Raw genomic sequence first — 27,615 nt, 5'->3', positions numbered from 1 at the left:
GGCTATAAACCATTGTTTTTTAATTTTTAAATTTTTTTCAAATCCTCAAAAATGATGAAAAACGGCGTGCTATAGTATGCCGTATGATATGGGCTATAGCCCATGGTCCAAAATGATGAAAAACGAGGTTAAAAAAAAATCTAAAATTAAAAAAAACAATGGGCTATAACCCATCGTTTTTTTCTTTTCATTTTTTTTTTTTTTTCAAATCCTCAAAAATGATGAAAAACGGCGTGCTATAGTATGCCGTACGATATGGGCTATAGCCCATGGTCCAAAATGATGAAAAACGAGGATTAAAAAAATTATCAAAAATGAAAAAAACGATGGGTTATAACCCATCGTTTTTTTCATTTTTTCATTTTTTTCAAATCCTCAAAAATGATGAAAAACGGCGTGCTATAGTATGCCGTACGATATGGGCTATAGCCCATGGTCCAAAATGATGAAAAACGAGGATTAAAAAAATTATCAAAAATTCAAAAAACGATGGGCTATAACCCATCGTTTTTTTTATTTTTTTCAAATCCTCAAAAATGATGAAAAACGGCGTGCTATAGTATGCCGTACGATATGGGCTATAGCCCATGGTCCAAAATGATGAAAAACGAGGATAAATGTTTTTATCAAAAATTCAAAAAACGATGGGCTATAACCCATCGTTTTTTTTATTTTATTTTTTTTTTCAAATCCTCAAAAATGATGAAAAACGGCGTGCTATAGTATGCCGTACGATATGGGCTATAGCCCATGGTCCAAAATGATGAAAAACGAGGATTAAAAAAATAATCAAAAATTCTAAAAACGATGGGCTATAACCCATCGTTTTTTTCATTTTTTAATTTTTTTCAAATCCTCAAAAATGATGAAAAACGACGTGCTATAGTATGCCGTACGATATGGGCTATAGCCCATGGTCCAAAATGATGAAAAACGAGGATTAAAAATATAATCAAAAATTCAAAAAAACAATGGGCTATAACCCATCGTTTTTTTTCATTTTTTCATTTTTTTTAAATCCTCAAAAATGATGAAAAACTGCGTGCTATAGTATGCCGTACGATATGGGCTATAGCCCATGGTCCAAAATGATGAAAAACGAGGATTAAAAAAATAATCAAAAATTCAAAAAAACAATGGGCTATAACCCATCGTTTTTTTCATTTTTTCATTTTTTTCAAATCCTCAAAGATGATGAAAAACGGCGTGCTATAGTATGCCGTACGATATGGGCTATAGCCCATAGTCCAAAATGATGATAAACGAGGATAAAAAAAAAATCTAAAATTAAAAAAAACAATGGGCTATAACCCATCGTTTTTTTTCATTTTTTCATTTTTTTCAAATCCTCAAAAATGATGAAAAACGGCGTGCTATAGTATGCCGTACGATATGGGCTATGGCCCATGGTCCAAAATGATGAATAACGAGGATTAAACAAATTATCAAACATTCAAAAAACGATGGGCTATAACCCATCGTTTTTTTCATTTTTTCATTTTTTTCAAATCCTCAAAAATGATGAAAAACGGCGTGCTATAGTATGCCGTACGATATGGGCTATAGCCCATGGTCCAAAATGATGAAAAACGAGGATAAAAAAAAATTCAAAAATTCAAAAAACAATGGGCTATAACCCATCGTTTTTTTCATTTTTTTCAAATCCTCAAAAATGATGAAAAACGGCGTGCTACAGTATAGTATGCCGTACGATATGGGCTATAGCCCATATCTTCGTGGTGTATAGCGGTGTATGAGAATGGGTGTTGCGGAGGATGAGAGCATTCCTCTCATCCTCCGCAACACAATGCATTCTCTATGGCAATAGCACAAACTTTGGCATGGTACTAGTCCTACATACTTACACCTAGCAACCCCATTCTAGCCTACTTAGGTTCATCTTACGGTGGACATGTTTGCCTGAAAAGGAATCTTTGAAATGTTTCATAGTTTTAGAAATATAGTGCTTTCAAATTTGAGACATTTAACATGGGGCTCAATGGCAGCTCTATAGGCACGTCAAAAGTCACTTTCACCTAGAAACTCCATTCACACTTTTTATTATTCAGCTTACTGTGGAGACACATGCTGGAACTTTTTTTTATTTTTATGTTTTGTAGTTTATGAGTTATTCAACTTAAACGCCCAATGCATTCTCTATGGCAATAGCACAAACTTTGGCATGCTACTAGTCCTACATACTTACACCTAGCAACCCCATTCTAGCCTACTTAGGTTCATCTTACGGTGGACATGTTTGCCTGAAAAGGAATCTTTGAAATGTTTCATAGTTTTAGAAATATAGTGCTTTCAAATTTGAGACATTTAACATGGGGCTCAATGGCAGCTCTATAGGCACGTCAAAAGTCACTTTCACCTAGAAACTCCATTCACACTTTTTATTATTCAGCTTACTGTGGAGACACATGCTGGAACTTTTTTTTATTTTTATGTTTTGTAGTTTATGAGTTATTCAACTTAAACGCCCAATGCATTCTCTATGGCAATAGCACAAACTTTGGCATGCTACTAGTCCTACATACTTACACCTAGCAACCCCATTCTAGCCTACTTAGGTTCATCTTACGGTGGACATGTTTGCCTGAAAAGGAATCTTTGAAATGTTTCATAGTTTTAGAAATATAGTGCTTTCAAATTTGAGACATTTAACATGGGGCTCAATGGCAGCTCTATAGGCACGTCAAAAGTCACTTTCACCTAGAAACTCCATTCACACTTTTTATTATTCAGCTTACTGTGGAGACACATGCTGGAACTTTTTTTTATTTTTATGTTTTGTAGTTTATGAGTTATTCAACTTAAACGCCCAATGCATTCTCTATGGCAATAGCACAAACTTTGGCATGCTACTAGTCCTACATACTTACACCTAGCAACCCCATTCTAGCCTACTTAGGTTCATCTTACGGTGGACATGTTTGCCTGAAAAGGAATCTTTGAAATGTTTCATAGTTTTAGAAATATAGTGCTTTCAAATTTACAATGGGGCTCAATGGCAAAAATGATGAAAAACGGCGTGCTATAGTATGCCGTACGATATGGTCCAAAATGATGAAAAACGAGGATGTAAAAAAAAATCTAAAAACTATGGGCTATAAACCATTGTTTTTTAATTTTTAATTTTTTTTCAAATCCTCAAAAATGATGAAAAACGGCGTGCTATAGTATGCCGTATGATATGGGCTATAGCCCATGGTCCAAAATGATGAAAAACGAGGTTAAAAAAAAATCTAAAATTAAAAAAAACAATGGGCTATAACCCATCGTTTTTTTCTTTTCATTTTTTTTTTTTTTTCAAATCCTCAAAAATGATGAAAAACGGCGTGCTATAGTATGCCGTACGATATGGGCTATAGCCCATGGTCCAAAATGATGAAAAACGAGGATTAAAAAAATTATCAAAAATGAAAAAAACGATGGGTTATAACCCATCGTTTTTTTCATTTTTTCATTTTTTTCAAATCCTCAAAAATGATGAAAAACGGCGTGCTATAGTATGCCGTACGATATGGGCTATAGCCCATGGTCCAAAATGATGAAAAACGAGGATTAAAAAAATTATCAAAAATTAAAAAAACGATGGGCTATAACCCATCGTTTTTTTTATTTTTTTCAAATCCTCAAAAATGATGAAAAACGGCGTGCTATAGTATGCCGTACGATATGGGCTATAGCCCATGGTCCAAAATGATGAAAAACGAGGATAAATGTTTTTATCAAAAATTCAAAAAACGATGGGCTATAACCCATCGTTTTTTTTTTTTTTTTTTTTTTTTCAAATCCTCAAAAATGATGAAAAACGGCGTGCTATAGTATGCCGTACGATATGGGCTATAGCCCATGGTCCAAAATGATGAAAAACGAGGATTAAAAAAATAATCAAAAATTCTAAAAACGATGGGCTATAACCCATCGTTTTTTTCATTTTTTAATTTTTTTCAAATCCTCAAAAATGATGAAAAACGACGTGCTATAGTATGCCGTACGATATGGGCTATAGCCCATGGTCCAAAATGATGAAAAACGAGGATTAAAAATATAATCAAAAATTCAAAAAAACAATGGGCTATAACCCATCGTTTTTTTTCATTTTTTCATTTTTTTTAAATCCTCAAAAATGATGAAAAACTGCGTGCTATAGTATGCCGTACGATATGGGCTATAGCCCATGGTCCAAAATGATGAAAAACGAGGATTAAAAAAATAATCAAAAATTCAAAAAAACAATGGGCTATAACCCATCGTTTTTTTCATTTTTTCATTTTTTTCAAATCCTCAAAGATGATGAAAAACGGCGTGCTATAGTATGCCGTACGATATGGGCTATAGCCCATAGTCCAAAATGATGATAAACGAGGATAAAAAAAAAATCTAAAATTAAAAAAAACAATGGGCTATAACCCATCGTTTTTTTTTCATTTTTTCATTTTTTTCAAATCCTCAAAAATGATGAAAAACGGCGTGCTATAGTATGCCGTACGATATGGGCTATGGCCCATGGTCCAAAATGATGAATAACGAGGATTAAACAAATTATCAAACATTCAAAAAACGATGGGCTATAACCCATCGTTTTTTTCATTTTTTCATTTTTTTCAAATCCTCAAAAATGATGAAAAACGGCGTGCTATAGTATGCCGTACGATATGGGCTATAGCCCATGGTCCAAAATGATGAAAAACGAGGATAAAAAAAAATTCAAAAATTCAAAAAACAATGGGCTATAACCCATCGTTTTTTTCATTTTTTTCAAATCCTCAAAAATGATGAAAAACGGCGTGCTACAGTATAGTATGCCGTACGATATGGGCTATAGCCCATATCTTCGTGGTGTATAGCGGTGTATGAGAATGGGTGTTGCGGAGGATGAGAGCATTCCTCTCATCCTCCGCAACACAATGCATTCTCTATGGCAATAGCACAAACTTTGGCATGGTACTAGTCCTACATACTTACACCTAGCAACCCCATTCTAGCCTACTTAGGTTCATCTTACGGTGGACATGTTTGCCTGAAAAGGAATCTTTGAAATGTTTCATAGTTTTAGAAATATAGTGCTTTCAAATTTGAGACATTTAACATGGGGCTCAATGGCAGCTCTATAGGCACGTCAAAAGTCACTTTCACCTAGAAACTCCATTCACACTTTTTATTATTCAGCTTACTGTGGAGACACATGGTGGAACTTTTTTTTATTTTTATGTTTTGTAGTTTATGAGTTATTCAACTTAAACGCCCAATGCATTCTCTATGGCAATAGCACAAACTTTGGCATGCTACTAGTCCTACATACTTACACCTAGCAACCCCATTCTAGCCTACTTAGGTTCATCTTACGGTGGACATGTTTGCCTGAAAAGGAATCTTTGAAATGTTTCATAGTTTTAGAAATATAGTGCTTTCAAATTTGAGACATTTAACATGGGGCTCAATGGCAGCTCTATAGGCACGTCAAAAGTCACTTTCACCTAGAAACTCCATTCACACTTTTTATTATTCAGCTTACTGTGGAGACACATGCTGGAACTTTTTTTTATTTTTATGTTTTGTAGTTTATGAGTTATTCAACTTAAACGCCCAATGCATTCTCTATGGCAATAGCACAAACTTTGGCATGCTACTAGTCCTACATACTTACACCTAGCAACCCCATTCTAGCCTACTTAGGTTCATCTTACGGTGGACATGTTTGCCTGAAAAGGAATCTTTGAAATGTTTCATAGTTTTAGAAATATAGTGCTTTCAAATTTACAATGGGGCTCAATGGCAAAAATGATGAAAAACGGCGTGCTATAGTATGCCGTACGATATGGTCCAAAATGATGAAAAACGAGGATGTAAAAAAAAATCTAAAAACTATGGGCTATAAACCATCGTTTTTTAATTTTTAAATTTTTTTCAAATCCTCAAAAATGATGAAAAACGGCGTGCTATAGTATGCCGTATGATATGGGCTATAGCCCATGGTCCAAAATGATGAAAAACGAGGTTAAAAAAAAATCTAAAATTAAAAAAAACAATGGGCTATAACCCATCGTTTTTTTCTTTTCATTTTTTATTTTTTTTCAAATCCTCAAAAATGATGAAAAACGGCGTGCTATAGTATGCCGTACGATATGGGCTATAGCCCATGGTCCAAAATGATGAAAAACGAGGATTAAAAAAATTATCAAAAATGAAAAAAACGATGGGTTATAACCCATCGTTTTTTTCATTTTTTCATTTTTTTCAAATCCTCAAAAATGATGAAAAACGGCGTGCTATAGTATGCCGTACGATATGGGCTATAGCCCATGGTCCAAAATGATGAAAAACGAGGATTAAAAAAATTATCAAAAATTCAAAAAACGATGGGCTATAACCCATCGTTTTTTATTTTATTTTCAAATCCTCAAAAATGATGAAAAACGGCGTGCTATAGTATGCCGTACGATATGGGCTATAGCCCATGGTCCAAAATGATGAAAAACGAGGATTAAAAAAATAATCAAAAATTCTAAAAACGATGGGCTATAACCCATCGTTTTTTTCATTTTTTATTTTTTTTCAAATCCTCAAAAATGATGAAAAACGACGTGCTATAGTATGCCGTACGATATGGGCTATAGCCCATGGTCCAAAATGATGAAAAACGAGGATTAAAAATATAATCAAAAATTCAAAAAAACAATGGGCTATAACCCATCGTTTTTTTTCATTTTTTCATTTTTTTTAAATCCTCAAAAATGATGAAAAACTGCGTGCTATAGTATGCCGTACGATATGGGCTATAGCCCATAGTCCAAAATGATGAAAAACGAGGGGAAAAAAAATCTAAAATTCAAAAAAACAATGGGCTATAACCCATCGTTTTTTTCATTTTTTCATTTTTTTCAAATCCTCAAAAATGATGAAAAACGGCGTGCTATAGTATGCCGTACGATATGGGCTATAGCCCATGGTCCAAAATGATGAAAAACGAGGATTAAAAAAATTATCAAAAATTCAAAAAACGATGGGCTATAACCCATCGTTTTTTATTTTTTTTTCAAATCCTCAAAAATGATGAAAAACGGCGTGCTATAGTATGCCGTACGATATGGGCTATAGCCCATGGTCCAAAATGATGAAAAACGAGGATTAAAAAAATAATCAAAAATTCTAAAAACGATGGGCTATAACCCATCGTTTTTTTCATTTTTTATTTTTTTTCAAATCCTCAAAAATGATGAAAAACGACGTGCTATAGTATGCCGTACGATATGGGCTATAGCCCATGGTCCAAAATGATGAAAAACGAGGATTAAAAATATAATCAAAAATTCAAAAAAACAATGGGCTATAACCCATCGTTTTTTTTCATTTTTTCATTTTTTTTAAATCCTCAAAAATGATGAAAAACTGCGTGCTATAGTATGCCGTACGATATGGGCTATAGCCCATAGTCCAAAATGATGAAAAACGAGGGGAAAAAAAATCTAAAATTCAAAAAAACAATGGGCTATAACCCATCGTTTTTTTCATTTTTTCATTTTTTTCAAATCCTCAAAAATGATGAAAAACGGCGTGCTATAGTATGCCGTACGATATGGGCTATGGCCCATGGTCCAAAATGATGAAAAACGAGGATTCAACAAATTATCAAACATTCAAAAAACGATGGGCTATAACCCATCGTTTTTTTTATTTTTTCATTTTTTTCAAATCCTCAAAAATGATGAAAAACGGCGTGCTATAGTATGCCGTACGATATGGGCTATAGCCCATGGTCCAAAATGATGAAAAACGAGGATAAAAAAAAAATCAAAAATTCAAAAAACAATGGGCTATAACCCATCGTTTTTTTCATTTTTTTCAAATCCTCAAAAATGATGAAAAACGGCGTGCTACAGTATAGTATGCCGTACGATATGGGCTATAGCCCATATCTTCGTGGTGTATAGCGGTGTATGAGAATGGGTGTTGCGGAGGATGAGAGCATTCCTCTCATCCTCCACAACACAATGCATTCTCTATGGCAATAGCACAAACTTTGGCATGGTACTAGTCCTACATACTTACACCTAGCAACCCCATTCTAGCCTACTTAGGTTCATCTTACGGTGGACATGTTTGCCTGAAAAGGAATCTTTGAAATGTTTCATAGTTTTAGAAATATAGTGCTTTCAAATTTGAGACATTTAACATGGGGCTCAATGGCAGCTCTATAGGCACGTCAAAAGTCACTTTCACCTAGAAACTCCATTCATAAAACGAGGATTAAAAAAATTATCAAAAATGAAAAAAACGATGGGTTATAACCCATCGTTTTTTTTATTTTTTTATTTTTTTCAAATCCTCAAAAATGATGAAAAACCCATGGTCCAAAATGATGAAAAACGAGGATAAAAAAAAAAATCAAAAATTCAAAAAACAATGGGCTATAACCCATCGTTTTTTTCATTTTTTTCAAATCCTCAAAAATGATGAAAAACGGCGTGCTACAGTATAGTATGCCGTACGATATGGGCTATAGCCCATATCTTCGTGGTGTATAGCGGTGTATGAGAATGGGTGTTGCGGAGGATGAGAGCATTCCTCTCATCCTCCGCAACACAATGCATTCTCTATGGCAATAGCACAAACTTTGGCATGGTACTAGTCCTACATACTTACACCTAGCAACCCCATTCTAGCCTACTTAGGTTCATCTTACGGTTTGCCTGAAAAGGAATCTTTGAAATGTTTCATAGTTTTAGAAATATAGTGCTTTCAAATTTGAGACATTTAACATGGGGCTCAATGGCAGCTCTATAGGCACGTCAAAAGTCACTTTCACCTAGAAACTCCATTCACACTTTTTATTATTCAGCTTACTGTGGAGACACATGCTGGAACTTTTTTTTATTTTTATGTTTTGTAGTTTATGAGTTATTCAACTTAAACGCCCAATGCATTCTCTATGGCAATAGCACAAACTTTGGCATGCTACTAGTCCTACATACTTACACCTAGCAACCCCATTCTAGCCTACTTAGGTTCATCTTACGGTGGACATGTTTGCCTGAAAAGGAATCTTTGAAATGTTTCATAGTTTTAGAAATATAGTGCTTTCAAATTTACAATGGGGCTCAATGGCAAAAATGATGAAAAACGGCGTGCTATAGTATGCCGTACGATATGGTCCAAAATGATGAAAAACGAGGATGTAAAAAAAAATCTAAAAATTATGGGCTATAAACCCCTCGTTTTTTAATTTTTTTTTTTTTTCAAATCCTCAAAAATGATGAAAAACGGCGTGCTATAGTATGTCGTATGATATGGGCTATAGCCCATGGTCCAAAATGATGAAAAACGAGGATAAAAAAAAAAATCTAAAATTCAAAAAAACAATGGGCTATAACCCATCGTTTTTTTCTTTTCATTTTTTTTTTTTTTTCAAATCCTCAAAAATGATGAAAAACGGCGTGCTATAGTATGCCGTACGATATGGGCTATAGCCCATAGTCCAAAATGATGAAAAACGAGGGGAAAAAAAATCTAAAATTCAAAAAAACAATGGGCTATAACCCATCGTTTTTTTCATTTTTTCATTTTTTTCAAATCCTCAAAAATGATGAAAAACGGCGTGCTATAGTATGCCGTACGATATGGGCTATGGCCCATGGTCCAAAATGATGAAAAACGAGGATTAAACAAATTATCAAACATTCAAAAAACGATGGGCTATAACCCATCGTTTTTTTTATTTTTTCATTTTTTTCAAATCCTCAAAAATGATGAAAAACGGCGTGCTATAGTATGCCGTACGATATGGGCTATAGCCCATGGTCCAAAATGATGAAAAACGAGGATAAAAAAAAAATCTAAAATTCAAAAAACAATGGGCTATAACCCATCGTTTTTTTCATTTTTTTCAAATCCTCAAAAATGATGAAAAACGGCGTGCTACAGTATAGTATGCCGTACGATATGGGCTATAGCCCATATCTTCGTGGTGTATAGCGGTGTATGAGAATGGGTGTTGCGGAGGATGAGAGCATTCCTCTCATCCTCCACAACACAATGCATTCTCTATGGCAATAGCACAAACTTTGGCATGGTACTAGTCCTACATACTTACACCTAGCAACCCCATTCTAGCCTACTTAGGTTCATCTTACGGTGGACATGTTTGCCTGAAAAGGAATCTTTGAAATGTTTCATAGTTTTAGAAATATAGTGCTTTCAAATTTGAGACATTTAACATGGGGCTCAATGGCAGCTCTATAGGCACGTCAAAAGTCACTTTCACCTAGAAACTCCATTCATAAAACGAGGATTAAAAAAATTATCAAAAATGAAAAAAACGATGGGTTATAACCCATCGTTTTTTTTATTTTTTTATTTTTTTCAAATCCTCAAAAATGATGAAAAACCCATGGTCCAAAATGATGAAAAACGAGGATAAAAAAAAAAATCAAAAATTCAAAAAACAATGGGCTATAACCCATCGTTTTTTTCATTTTTTTCAAATCCTCAAAAATGATGAAAAACGGCGTGCTACAGTATAGTATGCCGTACGATATGGGCTATAGCCCATATCTTCGTGGTGTATAGCGGTGTATGAGAATGGGTGTTGCGGAGGATGAGAGCATTCCTCTCATCCTCCGCAACACAATGCATTCTCTATGGCAATAGCACAAACTTTGGCATGGTACTAGTCCTACATACTTACACCTAGCAACCCCATTCTAGCCTACTTAGGTTCATCTTACGGTTTGCCTGAAAAGGAATCTTTGAAATGTTTCATAGTTTTAGAAATATAGTGCTTTCAAATTTGAGACATTTAACATGGGGCTCAATGGCAGCTCTATAGGCACGTCAAAAGTCACTTTCACCTAGAAACTCCATTCACACTTTTTATTATTCAGCTTACTGTGGAGACACATGCTGGAACTTTTTTTTATTTTTATGTTTTGTAGTTTATGAGTTATTCAACTTAAACGCCCAATGCATTCTCTATGGCAATAGCACAAACTTTGGCATGCTACTAGTCCTACATACTTACACCTAGCAACCCCATTCTAGCCTACTTAGGTTCATCTTACGGTGGACATGTTTGCCTGAAAAGGAATCTTTGAAATGTTTCATAGTTTTAGAAATATAGTGCTTTCAAATTTACAATGGGGCTCAATGGCAAAAATGATGAAAAACGGCGTGCTATAGTATGCCGTACGATATGGTCCAAAATGATGAAAAACGAGGATGTAAAAAAAAATCAAAAAATTATGGGCTATAAACCCCTCGTTTTTTAATTTTTTTTTTTTTTCAAATCCTCAAAAATGATGAAAAACGGCGTGCTATAGTATGTCGTATGATATGGGCTATAGCCCATGGTCCAAAATGATGAAAAACGAGGATAAAAAAAAAAATCTAAAATTCAAAAAAACAATGGGCTATAACCCATCGTTTTTTTCTTTTCATTTTTTTTTTTTTTTCAAATCCTCAAAAATGATGAAAAACGGCGTGCTATAGTATGCCGTAAGATATGGGCTATAGCCCATGGTCCAAAATGATAAAAAACGAGGATTAAAAAAATTAGCAAAAATGAAAAAAACGATGGGTTATAACCCATCGTTTTTTTTATTTTTTTATTTTTTTCAAATCCTCAAAAATGATGAAAAACGGCCTGTCATAGTATGCCGTACGATATGGGCTATAGCCCATGGTCCAAAATGATGAAAAACGAGGATTAAAAAAATAATCAAAAATTCTAAAAACGATGGGCTATAACCCATCGTTTTTTTCATTTTTTCTTTTTTTTCAAATCCTCAAAAATGATGAAAAACGGCGTGCTATAGTATGCCGTACGATATGGGCTATAGCCCATGGTCCAAAATGATGAAAAACGAGGATTAAAAAAATAATCAAAAATTCAAAAAAACAATGGGCTATAACCCATCGTTTTTTTCATTTTTTCATTTTTTTCAAATCCTCAAAAATGATGAAAAACGGCGTGCTATAGTATGCCGTACGATATGGGCTATAGCCCATAGTCCAAAATGATGATAAACGAGGATAAAAAAAAAATCTAAAATTCAAAAAAACAATGGGCTATAACCCATCGTTTTTTTCATTTTTTCATTTTTTTCAAATCCTCAAAAATGATGAAAAACGGCGTGCTATAGTATGCCGTACGATATGGGCTATGGCCCATGGTCCAAAATGATGAATAACGAGGATTAAACAAATTATCAAACATTCAAAAAACGATGGGCTATAACCCATCGTTTTTTTCATTTTTTCATTTTTTTCAAATCCTCAAAAATGATGAAAAACGGCGTGCTATAGTATGCCGTACGATATGGGCTATAGCCCATGGTCCAAAATGATGAAAAACGAGGATAAAAAAAAATTCAAAAATTCAAAAAACAATGGGCTATAACCCATCGTTTTTTTCATTTTTTTCAAATCCTCAAAAATGATGAAAAACGGCGTGCTACAGTATAGTATGCCGTACGATATGGGCTATAGCCCATATCTTCGCGGTGTATAGCGGTGTATGAGAATGGGTGTTGCGGAGGATGAGAGCATTCCTCTCATCCTCCGCAACACAATGCATTCTCTATGGCAATAGCACAAACTTTGGCATGGTACTAGTCCTACATACTTACACCTAGCAACCCCATTCTAGCCTACTTAGGTTCATCTTACGGTGGACATGTTTGCCTGAAAAGGAATCTTTGAAATGTTTCATAGTTTTAGAAATATAGTGCTTTCAAATTTGAGACATTTAACATGGGGCTCAATGGCAGCTCTATAGGCACGTCAAAAGTCACTTTCACCTAGAAACTCCATTCACACTTTTTATTATTCAGCTTACTGTGGAGACACATGCTGGAACTTTTTTTTATTTTTATGTTTTGTAGTTTATGAGTTATTCAACTTAAACGCCCAATGCATTCTCTATGGCAATAGCACAAACTTTGGCATGCTACTAGTCCTACATACTTACACCTAGCAACGCCATTCTAGCCTACTTGGGTTCATCTTACGGTGGACATGTTTGCCTGAAAAGGAATCTTTGAAATGTTTCATAGTTTTAGAAATATAGTGCTTTCAAATTTGAGACATTTAACATGGGGCTCAATGGCAGCTCTATAGGCACGTCAAAAGTCACTTTCACCTAGAAACTCCATTCACACTTTTTATTATTCAGCTTACTGTGGAGACACATGCTGGAACTTTTTTTTATTTTTATGTTTTGTAGTTTATGAGTTATTCAACTTAAACGCCCAATGCATTCTCTATGGCAATAGCACAAACTTTGGCATGCTACTAGTCCTACATACTTACACCTAGCAACCCCATTCTAGCCTACTTAGGTTCATCTTACGGTGGACATGTTTGCCTGAAAAGGAATCTTTGAAATGTTTCATAGTTTTAGAAATATAGTGCTTTCAAATTTACAATGGGGCTCAATGGCAAAAATGATGAAAAATGGCGTGCTATAGTATGCCGTACGATATGGTCCAAAATGATGAAAAACGAGGATGTAAAAAAAAATCTAAAAACTATGGGCTATAAACCATCGTTTTTTAATTTTTAATTTTTTTTCAAATCCTCAAAAATGATGAAAAACGGCGTGCTATAGTATGCCGTATGATATGGGCTATAGCCCATGGTCCAAAATGATGAAAAACGAGGTTAAAAAAAAATCTAAAATTAAAAAAAACAATGGGCTATAACCCATCGTTTTTTTCTTTTCATTTTAATTTTTTTTTCAAATCCTCAAAAATGATGAAAAACGGCGTGCTATAGTATGCCGTACGATATGGGCTATAGCCCATGGTCCAAAATGATGAAAAACGAGGATTAAAAAAATTATCAAAAATGAAAAAAACGATGGGTTATAACCCATCGTTTTTTTCATTTTTTTTTTTTTTTCAAATCCTCAAAAATGATGAAAAACGGCCTGTCATAGTATGCCGTACGATATGGGCTATAGCCCATGGTCCAAAATGATGAAAAACGAGGATTAAAAGAATAATCAAAAATTCTAAAAACGATGGGCTATAACCCATCGTTTTTTTCATTTTTTCATTTTTTTCAAATCGTCAAAAATGATGAAAAACGGCGTGCTATAGTATGCCGTACGATATGGGCTATAGCCCATGGTCCAAAATGATGAAAAACGAGGATTAAAAAAATAATCAAAAATTCAAAAAAACAATGGGCTATAACCCATCGTTTTTTTCATTTTTTCATTTTTTTCAAATCCTCAAAAATGATGAAAAACGGCGTGCTATAGTATGCCGTACGATATGGGCTATAGCCCATAGTCCAAAATGATGATAAACGAGGATAAAAAAAAAATCTAAAATTCAAAAAAACAATGGGCTATAACCCATCGTCTTTTTTCATTTTTTCATTTTTTTCAAATCCTCAAAAATGATGAAAAACGGCGTGCTATAGTATGCCGTACGATATGGGCTATGGCCCATGGTCCAAAATGATGAATAACGAGGATTAAACAAATTATCAAACATTCAAAAAACTATGGGCTATAACCCATCGTTTTTTTCATTTTTTCCAAATCCTCAAAAATGATGAAAAACGGCGTGCTATAGTATGCCGTACGATATGGGCTATAGCCCATGGTCCAAAATGATGAAAAACGAGGATAATTTTTTTTTCAAAAATTCAAAAAACAATGGGCTATAACCCATCGTTTTTTTCATTTTTTTCAAATCCTCAAAAATGATGAAAAACGGCGTGCTACAGTATAGTATGCCGTACGATATGGGCTATAGCCCATATCTTCGCGGTGTATAGCGGTGTATGAGAATGGGTGTTGCGGAGGATGAGAGCATTCCTCTCATCCTCCGCAACACAATGCATTCTCTATGGCAATAGCACAAACTTTGGCATGGTACTAGTCCTACATACTTACACCTAGCAACCCCATTCTAGCCTACTTAGGTTCATCTTACGGTGGACATGTTTGCCTGAAAAGGAATCTTTGAAATGTTTCATAGTTTTAGAAATATAGTGCTTTCAAATTTGAGACATTTAACATGGGGCTCAATGGCAGCTCTATAGGCACGTCAAAAGTCACTTTCACCTAGAAACTCCATTCACACTTTTTATTATTCAGCTTACTGTGGAGACACATGCTGGAACTTTTTTTTATTTTTATGTTTTGTAGTTTATGAGTTATTCAACTTAAACGCCCAATGCATTCTCTATGGCAATAGCACAAACTTTGGCATGCTACTAGTCCTACATACTTACACCTAGCAACCCCATTCTAGCCTACTTAGGTTCATCTTACGGTGGACATGTTTGCCTGAAAAGGAATCTTTGAAATGTTTCATAGTTTTAGAAATATAGTGCTTTCAAATTTGAGACATTTAACATGGGGCTCAATGGCAGCTCTATAGGCACATCAAAAGTCACTTTCACCTAGAAACTCCATTCAAACTTTTTATTATTCAGCTTACTGTGGAGACACATGCTGGAACTTTTTTTTTTTTTTATGTTTTGTAGTTTATGAGTTATTCAACTTAAACGCCCAATGCATTCTCTATGGTAATAGCACAAACTTTGGCATGCTACTAGTCCTACATACTTACACCTAGCAACCCCATTCTAGCCTACTTAGGTTCATCTTACGGTGGACATGTTTGCCTGAAAAGGAATCTTTGAAATGTTTCATAGTTTTAGAAATATAGTGCTTTCAAATTTGAGACATTTAACATGGGGCTCAATGGCAGCTCTATAGGCACGTCAAAAGTCACTTTCACCTAGAAACTCCATTCACACTTTTTATTATTCAGCTTACTGTGGAGACACATGCTGGAACTTTTTTTTATTTTTATGTTTTGTAGTTTATGAGTTATTCAACTTAAACGCCCAATGCATTCTCTATGGCAATAGCACAAACTTTGGCATGCTACTAGTCCTACATACTTACACCTAGCAACGCCATTCTAGCCTACTTAGGTTCATCTTACGGTGGACATGTTTGCCTGAAAAGGAATCTTTGAAATGTTTCATAGTTTTAGAAATATAGTGCTTTCAAATTTGAGACATTTAACATGGGGCTCAATGGCAGCTCTATAGGCACGTCAAAAGTCACTTTCACCTAGAAACTCCATTCACACTTTTTATTATTCAGCTTACTGTGGAGACACATGCTGGAACTTTTTTTTATTTTTATGTTTTGTAGTTTATGAGTTATTCAACTTAAACGCCCAATGCATTCTCTATGGCAATAGCACAAACTTTGGCATGCTACTAGTCCTACATACTTACACCTAGCAACCCCATTCTAGCCTACTTAGGTTCATCTTACGGTGGACATGTTTGCCTGAAAAGGAATCTTTGAAATGTTTCATAGTTTTAGAAATATAGTGCTTTCAAATTTGAGACATTTAACATGGGGCTCAATGGCAGCTCTATAGGCACATCAAAAGTCACTTTCACCTAGAAACTCCATTCACACTTTTTATTATTCAGCTTACTGTGGAGACACATGCTGGAACTTTTTTTTATTTTTATGTTTTGTAGTTTATGAGTTATTCAACTTAAACGCCCAATGCATTCTCTATGGTAATAGCACAAACTTTGGCATGCTACTAGTCCTACATACTTACACCTAGCAACCCCATTCTAGCCTACTTAGGTTCATCTTACGGTGGACATGTTTGCCTGAAAAGGAATCTTTGAAATGTTTCATAGTTTTAGAAATATAGTGCTTTCAAATTTGAGACATTTAACATGGGGCTCAATGGCAGCTCTATAGGCACGTCAAAAGTCACTTTCACCTAGAAACTCCATTCACACTTTTTATTATTCAGCTTACTGTGGAGACACATGCTGGAACTTTTTTTTATTTTTATGTTTTGTAGTTTATGAGTTATTCAACTTAAACGCCCAATGCATTCTCTATGGCAATAGCACAAACTTTGGCATGCTACTAGTCCTACATACTTACACCTAGCAACGCCATTCTAGCCTACTTAGGTTCATCTTACGGTGGACATGTTTGCCTGAAAAGGAATCTTTGAAATGTTTCATAGTTTTAGAAATATAGTGCTTTCAAATTTGAGACATTTAACATGGGGCTCAATGGCAGCTCTATAGGCACGTCAAAAGTCACTTTCACCTAGAAACTCCATTCACACTTTTTATTATTCAGCTTACTGTGGAGACACATGCTGGAACTTTTTTTTTTTTTTATGTTTTGTAGTTTATGAGTTATTCAACTTAAACGCCCAATGCATTCTCTATGGCAATAGCACAAACTTTGGCATGCTACTAGTCCTACATACTTACACCTAGCAACGCCATTCTAGCCTACTTGGGTTCATCTTACGGTGGACATGTTTGCCTGAAAAGGAATCTTTGAAATGTTTCATAGTTTTAGAAATATAGTGCTTTCAAATTTGAGACATTTAACATGGGGCTCAATGGCAGCTCTATAGGCACGTCAAAAGTCACTTTCACCTAGAAACTCCATTCACACTTTTTATTATTCAGCTTACTGTGGAGACACATGCTGGAACTTTTTTTTATTTTTATGTTTTGTAGTTTATGAGTTATTCAACTTAAACGCCCAATGCATTCTCTATGGCAATAGCACAAACTTTGGCATGCTACTAGTCCTACATACTTACACCTAGCAACCCCATTCTAGCCTACTTAGGTTCATCTTACGGTGGACATGTTTGCCTGAAAAGGAATCTTTGAAATGTTTCATAGTTTTAGAAATATAGTGCTTTCAAATTTGAGACATTTAACATGGGGCTCAATGGCAGCTCTATAGGCACGTCAAAAGTCACTTTCACCTAGAAACTCCATTCACACTTTTTATTATTCAGCTTACTGTGGAGACACATGCTGGAACTTTTTTTTATTTTTATGTTTTGTAGTTTATGAGTTATTGTGGGCTCGCCACAGCGAGCACACACTAGTTACTCTCAGTTTATATTTATTTATTCCAATTTCCGCCACTTTTTTTGGCACCCTACTACTTCCACATACTTTATGCTAGAAATTTAGTTCAAACTTCAAACTGTTCAGCTCTTTGCAGTTATTATTGCTCCAATTAGAATTTTTACAAAGTTTTATACTTTTTATACTTTTTAACTTTTTAACTTTTTTTTACATTCTTTATAGTGAGAGTCGATGGAAAAAAGGTCCCATTTTTCACAGTTAACTTTTTTGAGCTCTTATTACTCCGTCATACTTTCACTTTGAAACTTCATTCAAACTTTATAATGTTCATCTATGTTTGAACTTTAATTGGTGAAAAAGTTGTTTTGAAAAAGTTTATACTTTTTAAAATATTTAACTTTATTTATAGTTTTTTCCTCCCATCGACAATGTATGGGATTTATCTCTAAATCAACCTCACTTTTGCAGCCTCATTACTCTGGCATACTTTGTCGTAGAAACGTGATTTAAACTTTAGAAAGCTCACACGACTCTGGACTTTTTCGTGGTTCAAACCGTATTCGAATACGTTAAACGGTTTTTCCGAAATCGCAGTTCAATCGCAGGCCGTTTCGCCTAATTAGTGCCAACTTAGAGTGCGGGCTTTTTTCACTAGAGTGCGTAGAACAGAAAATCTTTCCTTGAAAATTTACCAAACAAATTGCCGTCCCGGCCAAGATATTCACTTTACACGCATGTCCTTTGGTCATTTTGTAGCCACACATGTCCTCTTTCACACAATGTGACCACCAAAACACAGAGACATACAGAATGTGAACTACGGCCTTTTAAGTGACACAAATACAGTCAATCTGCTCATTGACATCCATTGTAGAAATCTTACGAGGAAATTATTGCGATGACAATTCTTAACTCGCTCTTATAACCACATTTTCGATCGTACCAACACCACAATCGCACATGGTGTACCTCAATATCTCAGGCCACTCACAGCGAAAGAATTATTTGCATTCGACTTTTACTTTTTGCGATAGAGCAATTTGTTCGGGCATAGTTTCCCCCCATTCAAGACCATTCAAGATCAAGACCTTCAAGTTGCGCGCCACTTGTTTGTCTTTTACACTTCCACAGCTGAGACATATAAGAGCTTAATTACAGGGCTGAAATTAAAGTTACAAGATCTCAATGAGTTGCTCTGCGATACCTTGTGGGCTTGTAGGTCTGCTATTTGTGCAATTGGATGGCCTTTACACAGCTCTCGCAAGAGCACGCACGCACGCATGCACGCACGCACACACACACCCTGTCTTCCTATTGGCTGGCCTTTACACAGCTCTCGCAAGTGCACGCACGCACGCACGCACGCACGCACGCACGCACACACACACACACACACACACGTTTATAAAAAAATATTTTCAAAAAAATTAAAAAAAAATTAAAAAAATTAAAAAATTAAAAAAACTTTAAAATTTTTTTAAAAAAAATTAAAAAAATTAAAAAAATTAAAAAAATTAAAAAAATTAAAAAAAATTAAAAAAAATTAAAAAAATTTAAAAAATTAAAAAAAATTGAAAAATTGAAAGAAATTGAAAAAAATGAAAGAAATGAAAACTTAAAAATTAGCATGTTAGCATTAGCATGTTAGCATGTTAGCATGTTAGCATTAGCATGATAGCATTAGCATGTTAGCATGATAGCATTAGCATGTTAGCATGTTAGCATTAGCATGTTGACATTAGCATGTTAGCATGTTAGCATGATAGCATTAGCATGTTAGCATGTTAGCATTAGCATGTTAGCATTAGCATGTTAGCATGTTAGCATTAGCATGTTAGCATTAGCATGTTAACATTAGCATGTTAGCATGTTAGCATGTTAGCATTAGCATGTTAGCATGTTAGCATTAGCATGTTAGCATGTTAGCATGTTAGCATTAGCATGTTAGCATGATAGCATTAGCATGTTATCATTAGCATGTTAGCATGTTAGCATGTTAGCATTAGCATGTTAGCATTAGCATGTTAGCATGTTAGCATTAGCATGTTAGCATGATAGCATTAGCATGTTAGCATTAGCATGTTAGCATGTTAGCATTAGCATGTTAGCATTAGCATGTTAGCATGATAGCATTAGCATGTTAGCATTAGCATGTTAGCATGTTAGCATTAGCATGTTAGCATGTTAGCATTAGCATGTTAGCATGATAGCATTAGCATGTTAGCATTAGCATGTTAGCATTAGCATGTTAGCATTAGCATGTTAGCATTAGCATGATAGCATTAGCATGTTAACATTAGCATGTTAGCATGATAGCATTAGCATGTTAGCATGTTAGCATTAGCATGTTAGCATGTTAGCATTAGCATGTTAGCATTAGCATGATTAAAAAATTAAAAAATTAAAAAAAATGAAAAACATTAAAAAATTAAAACTTTAACTTTTTTTTAAACTTAAAAGGAAAAAAATAATAATAAAGAACTTAATATTTTTTATCTTAATATTTTTTTAAAGAAATATCTTAGACCATTATCAATAATCATTGTGTTTATGCTTTTAAAGATAGGCCTATATGCTATTTGAACCTTCTTTTTACATGTAAAAGTATGCTATTTCTGTTAAGCTCATGAATGCTTTTATATGTATACTCCATTGGATTGACTATTTTTTTTCTTTTTTACCTTTTCTTGATTCATCAAGAATACATTGTAAAGCATTATTCATACATTACAAATCATTAGTAGACAGTAATACTTTACTTACTTTATTCTGCCCCTTTTTGGGCATCATACTACTTCCACATACTTTATTTCCGCTTTATGCAGTTATTTATGCTTAAACTATAGTTTTTACAAATGTTCATACTTTTTTAACTTTTACTTCAGCTTTAATACATTTTCTACTTTTCTTTACAATATGTTACAGTCCAGAAATTTTGATTATGGACTTAGACCACCAATGGTAACACCATTACTCCGGTCCCCGAGTTTCAAACTTGACACGGCAATAACTTTATACAAAGCATTTTACGCGAGCCCACGCAGTTTCTACAGGAACTGCTTTCTAGTTCAACTTAAACGCCCAATGCATTCTCTATGGCAATAGCACAAACTTTGGCATGCTACTAGTCCTACATACTTACACCTAGCAACGCCATTCTAGCCTACTTAGGTTCATCTTACGGTGGACATGTTTGCCTGAAAAGGAATCTTTGAAATGTTTCATAGTTTTAGAAATATAGTGCTTTCAAATTTGAGACATTTAACATGGGGCTCAATGGCAGCTCTATAGGCACGTCAAAAGTCACTTTCACCTAGAAACTCCATTCACACTTTTTATTATTCAGCTTACTGTGGAGACACATGCTGGAACTTTTTTTTTTTTTTATGTTTTGTAGTTTATGAGTTATTCAACTTAAACGCCCAATGCATTCTCTATGGCAATAGCACAAACTTTGGCATGCTACTAGTCCTACATACTTACACCTAGCAACGCCATTCTAGCCTACTTGGGTTCATCTTACGGTGGACATGTTTGCCTGAAAAGGAATCTTTGAAATGTTTCATAGTTTTAGAAATATAGTGCTTTCAAATTTGAGACATTTAACATGGGGCTCAATGGCAGCTCTATAGGCACGTCAAAAGTCACTTTCACCTAGAAACTCCATTCACACTTTTTATTATTCAGCTTACTGTGGAGACACATGCTGGAACTTTTTTTTATTTTTATGTTTTGTAGTTTATGAGTTATTCAACTTAAACGCCCAATGCATTCTCTATGGCAATAGCACAAACTTTGGCATGCTACTAGTCCTACATACTTACACCTAGCAACCCCATTCTAGCCTACTTAGGTTCATCTTACGGTGGACATGTTTGCCTGAAAAGGAATCTTTGAAATGTTTCATAGTTTTAGAAATATAGTGCTTTCAAATTTGAGACATTTAACATGGGGCTCAATGGCAGCTCTATAGGCACGTCAAAAGTCACTTTCACCTAGAAACTCCATTCACACTTTTTATTATTCAGCTTACTGTGGAGACACATGCTGGAACTTTTTTTTATTTTTATGTTTTGTAGTTTATGAGTTATTCAACTTAAACGCCCAATGCATTCTCTATGGCAATAGCACAAACTTTGGCATGCTACTAGTCCTACATACTTACACCTAGCAACGCCATTCTAGCCTACTTAGGTTCATCTTACGGTGGACATGTTTGCCTGAAAAGGAATCTTTGAAATGTTTCATAGTTTTAGAAATATAGTGCTTTCAAATTTGAGACATTTAACATGGGGCTCAATGGCAGCTCTATAGGCACGTCAAAAGTCACTTTCACCTAGAAACTCCATTCACACTTTTTATTATTCAGCTTACTGTGGAGACACATGCTGGAACTTTTTTTTTTTTTTATGTTTTGTAGTTTATGAGTTATTCAACTTAAACGCCCAATGCATTCTCTATGGCAATAGCACAAACTTTGGCATGCTACTAGTCCTACATACTTACACCTAGCAACGCCATTCTAGCCTACTTGGGTTCATCTTACGGTGGACATGTTTGCCTGAAAAGGAATCTTTGAAATGTTTCATAGTTTTAGAAATATAGTGCTTTCAAATTTGAGACATTTAACATGGGGCTCAATGGCAGCTCTATAGGCACGTCAAAAGTCACTTTCACCTAGAAACTCCATTCACACTTTTTATTATTCAGCTTACTGTGGAGACACATGCTGGAACTTTTTTTTATTTTTATGTTTTGTAGTTTATGAGTTATTCAACTTAAACGCCCAATGCATTCTCTATGGCAATAGCACAAACTTTGGCATGCTACTAGTCCTACATACTTACACCTAGCAACCCCATTCTAGCCTACTTAGGTTCATCTTACGGTGGACATGTTTGCCTGAAAAGGAATCTTTGAAATGTTTCATAGTTTTAGAAATATAGTGCTTTCAAATTTACAATGGGGCTCAATGGCAAAAATGATGAAAAACGGCGTGCTATAGTATGCCGTACGATATGGTCCAAAATGATGAAAAACGAGGATGTAAAAAAAAATCTAAAAACTATGGGCTATAAACCATCGTTTTTTAATTTTTAATTTTTTTTCAAATCCTCAAAAATGATGAAAAACGGCGTGCTATAGTATGCCGTATGATATGGGCTATAGCCCATGGTCCAAAATGATGAAAAACGAGGTTAAAAAAAAATCTAAAATTCAAAAAAACAATGGGCTATAACCCATCGTTTTTTTCTTTTCATTTTTTATTTTTTTTTCAAATCCTCAAAAATGATGAAAAACGGCGTGCTATAGTATGCCGTACGATATGGGCTATAGCCCATGGTCCAAAATGATGAAAAACGAGGATTAAAAAAATTATCAAAAATGAAAAAAACGATGGGTTATAACCCATCGTTTTTTTCATTTTTTCATTTTTTTCAAATCCTCAAAAATGATGAAAAACGGCGTGCTATAGTATGCCGTACGATATGGGCTATAGCCCATGGTCCAAAATGATGAAAAACGAGGATTAAAAAAATTATCAAAAATTCAAAAAACGATGGGCTATAACCCATCGTTTTTTTTATTTTTTTCAAATCCTCAAAAATGATGAAAAACGGCGTGCTATAGTATGCCGTACGATATGGGCTATAGCCCATGGTCCAAAATGATGAAAAACGAGGATAAATGTTTTTATCAAAAATTCAAAAAACGATGGGCTATAACCCATCGTTTTTTTTTTTTTTTTTTTTTTTCAAATCCTCAAAAATGATGAAAAACGGCCTGTCATAGTATGCCGTACGATATGGGCTATAGCCCATGGTCCAAAATGATGAAAAACGAGCATTAAAAGAATAATCAAAAATTCTAAAAACGATGGGCTATAACCCATCGTTTTTTTCATTTTTTCATTTTTTTCAAATCCTCAAAAATGATGAAAAACGGCGTGCTATAGTATGCCGTACGATATGGGCTATAGCCCATAGTCCAAAATGATGATAAACGAGGATAAAAAAAAAATCTAAAATTCAAAAAAACAATGGGCTATAACCCATCGTTTTTTTTCATTTTTTCATTTTTTTCAAATCCTCAAAAATGATGAAAAACGGCGTGCTATAGTATGCCGTACGATATGGGCTATGGCCCATGGTCCAAAATGATGAATAACGAGGATTAAACAAATTATCAAACATTCAAAAAATGATGGGCTATAACCCATCGTTTTTTTCATTTTTTCCAAATCCTCAAAAATGATGAAAATGGCGTGCTATAGTATGCCGTACGATATGGGCTATAGCCCATGGTCCAAAATGATGAAAAACGAGGATAATTTTTTTTTCAAAAATTCAAAAAACAATGGGCTATAACCCATCGTTTTTTTCATTTTTTTCAAATCCTCAAAAATGATGAAAAACGGCGTGCTACAGTATAGTATGCCGTACGATATGGGCTATAGCCCATATCTTCGCGGTGTATAGCGGTGTATGAGAATGGGTGTTGCGGAGGATGAGAGCATTCCTCTCATCCTCCGCAACACAATGCATTCTCTATGGCAATAGCACAAACTTTGGCATGGTACTAGTCCTACATACTTACACCTAGCAACCCCATTCTAGCCTACTTAGGTTCATCTTACGGTGGACATGTTTGCCTGAAAAGGAATCTTTGAAATGTTTCATAGTTTTAGAAATATAGTGCTTTCAAATTTGAGACATTTAACATGGGGCTCAATGGCAGCTCTATAGGCACGTCAAAAGTCACTTTCACCTAGAAACTCCATTCACACTTTTTATTATTCAGCTTACTGTGGAGACACATGCTGGAACTTTTTTTTATTTTTATGTTTTGTAGTTTATGAGTTATTCAACTTAAACGCCCAATGCATTCTCTATGGCAATAGCACAAACTTTGGCATGCTACTAGTCCTACATACTTACACCTAGCAACCCCATTCTAGCCTACTTAGGTTCATCTTACGGTGGACATGTTTGCCTGAAAAGGAATCTTTGAAATGTTTCATAGTTTTAGAAATATAGTGCTTTCAAATTTGAGACATTTAACATGGGGCTCAATGGCAGCTCTATAGGCACGTCAAAAGTCACTTTCACCTAGAAACTCCATTCACACTTTTTATTATTCAGCTTACTGTGGAGACACATGCTGGAACTTTTTTTTATTTTTATGTTTTGTAGTTTATGAGTTATTCAACTTAAACGCCCAATGCATTCTCTATGGCAATAGCACAAACTTTGGCATGCTACTAGTCCTACATACTTACACCTAGCAACGCCATTCTAGCCTACTTAGGTTCATCTTACGTTGGACATGTTTGCCTGAAAAGGAATCTTTGAAATGTTTCATAGTTTTAGAAATATAGTGCTTTCAAATTTGAGACATTTAACATGGGGCTCAATGGCAGCTCTATAGGCACGTCAAAAGTCACTTTCACCTAGAAACTCCATTCACACTTTTTATTATTCAGCTTACTGTGGAGACACATGCTGGAACTTTTTTTTATTTTTATGTTTTGTAGTTTATGAGTTATTCAACTTAAACGCCCAATGCATTCTCTATGGCAATAGCACAAACTTTGGCATGCTACTAGTCCTACATACTTACACCTAGCAACGCCATTCTAGCCTACTTAGGTTCATCTTACGGTGGACATGTTTGCCTGAAAAGGAATCTTTGAAATGTTTCATAGTTTTAGAAATATAGTGCTTTCAAATTTGAGACATTTAACATGGGGCTCAATGGCAGCTCTATAGGCACGTCAAAAGTCACTTTCACCTAGAAACTCCATTCACACTTTTTATTATTCAGCTTACTGTGGAGACACATGCTGGAACTTTTTTTTATTTTTATGTTTTGTAGTTTATGAGTTATTCAACTTAAACGCCCAATGCATTCTCTATGGCAATAGCACAAACTTTGGCATGCTACTAGTCCTACATACTTACACCTAGCAACCCCATTCTAGCCTACTTAGGTTCATCTTACGGTGGACATGTTTGCCTGAAAAGGAATCTTTGAAATGTTTCATAGTTTTAGAAATATAGTGCTTTCAAATTTACAATGGGGCTCAATGGCAAAAATGATGAAAAACGGCGTGCTATAGTATGCCGTACGATATGGTCCAAAATGATGAAAAACGAGGATGTAAAAAAAAATCTAAAAACGATGGGCTATAAACCATCGTTTTTTAATTTTTTTCAAATCCTCAAAAATGATGAAAAACGGCGTGCTATAGTATGCCGTACGATATGAGCTATAGCCCATGGTCCAAAATGATGAAAAACGAGGATAAAAAAAACAAAAAAAAACAATGGGCTATAACCCATCGTTTTTTTCATTTTTTTCAAATCCTCAAAAATGATGAAAAACGGCGTGCTACAGTTTAGTATGCCGTACGATATGGGCTATAGCCCATATCTTCGCGGTGTATGAGAATGGGTGTTGCGGAGGATGAGAGCATTCCTCTCATCCTCCGCAACACAATGCATTCTCTATGGCAATAGCACAAACTTTGGCATGCTACTAGTCCTACATACTTACACCTAGCAACCCCATTCTAGCCTACTTAGGTTCATCTTACGGTGGACATGTTTGCCTGAAAAGGAATCTTTGAAATGTTTCATAGTTTTAGAAATATTGTGGTTCAAATTTGAGACATTTAACATGGGGCTCAATGGCAGCTCTATAGGCACGTCAAAAGTCACTTTCACCTAGAAACTCCATTCACACTTTTTATTATTCAGCTTACTGTGGAGACACATGCTGTAACTTTTTTATTTTGAAATGTTTTGTAGTTTATGAGTTATTTAACTTAAACGCCCAATGCATTCTCTATGGCAATAGCACAAACTTTGGCATGCTACTAGTCCTACATACTTAAACCTAGCAACCCCATTCTAGCCTACTTAGGTTCATCTTACGGTGGACATGTTTGCCTGAAAAGGAATCTTTGAAATGTTTCATAGTTTTAGAAATATAGTGCTTTTAAATTTGAGAAATTCAGAATGGGGGTCAATGGCAGATTTTAGCAAGTAAAGATTTGAGCGGGGTTTGAACCCACAACCTTCAGACCAGGCAGCCAGAGTGCTAAGTCACTGATCTACTTGCTACCTGCCACAATGTAGTCTGCTGTTCCTTTTGAGTAACATTGATACAAAAATAAAATAACAGGAGATTTGTCTATTGTTTCTTTTGCTGGCTAGGCGTTTGAATGTTTATGACCCACAATGGAAACAAGTCTCTGGCTCTTCTGTCATTATCTATTCAGCCTTTTGAGAATAGCATGCACAGTGGCTCACTGGGTACAGAGCCTGCCTGAGAATCAGGAGGCTGCAGGTTCAAGTCCTGGCTCTGACATAGTGTCCCAAAATCATGAAGATATGACATACTATAGTATGTTGTCCGAAAACATGGACTATAGTATGTAGTTTTTCCATAATTTATCATTTTTTCAAATCCTCCAAAATCACGAAAAACGACATGCTATAGTATGCCGTCCGAAACCAAATATGAGAAATGTATAACTTTGGCATGCTACTAGTCCTACATACTTACACCTAGAAACCCCATTCAAACCTATTTAGGTTCATCTTACGGTGGACATGTGTGCCTGAAATGTGTGCTTTCAAATTTGAGAAATGGGGCTCAATGGCAGACACTGGCACATCAAAAAAGCAC

General features: G+C 35.0%; 1 protein-coding gene across 1 annotated transcript in view; it reads left to right on the top strand.

The window, feature by feature from the left end:
* The window catches only part of col14a1a (collagen, type XIV, alpha 1a), a 594,115-nt gene that overhangs the window by 223,298 nt on the left and 343,202 nt on the right, over nt 1-27,615 (top strand). The gene's annotated exons all lie outside the window — the stretch shown is intronic.

The sequence above is a fragment of the Protomyctophum parallelum genome, assembly GCF_964188405.1.
Source record: "Protomyctophum parallelum genome assembly, chromosome: 3".
In the NCBI taxonomy this organism is placed as follows: domain Eukaryota; kingdom Metazoa; phylum Chordata; class Actinopteri; order Myctophiformes; family Myctophidae; genus Protomyctophum; species Protomyctophum parallelum.
This window is presented reverse-complemented; position numbering and strand designations above follow the sequence as displayed.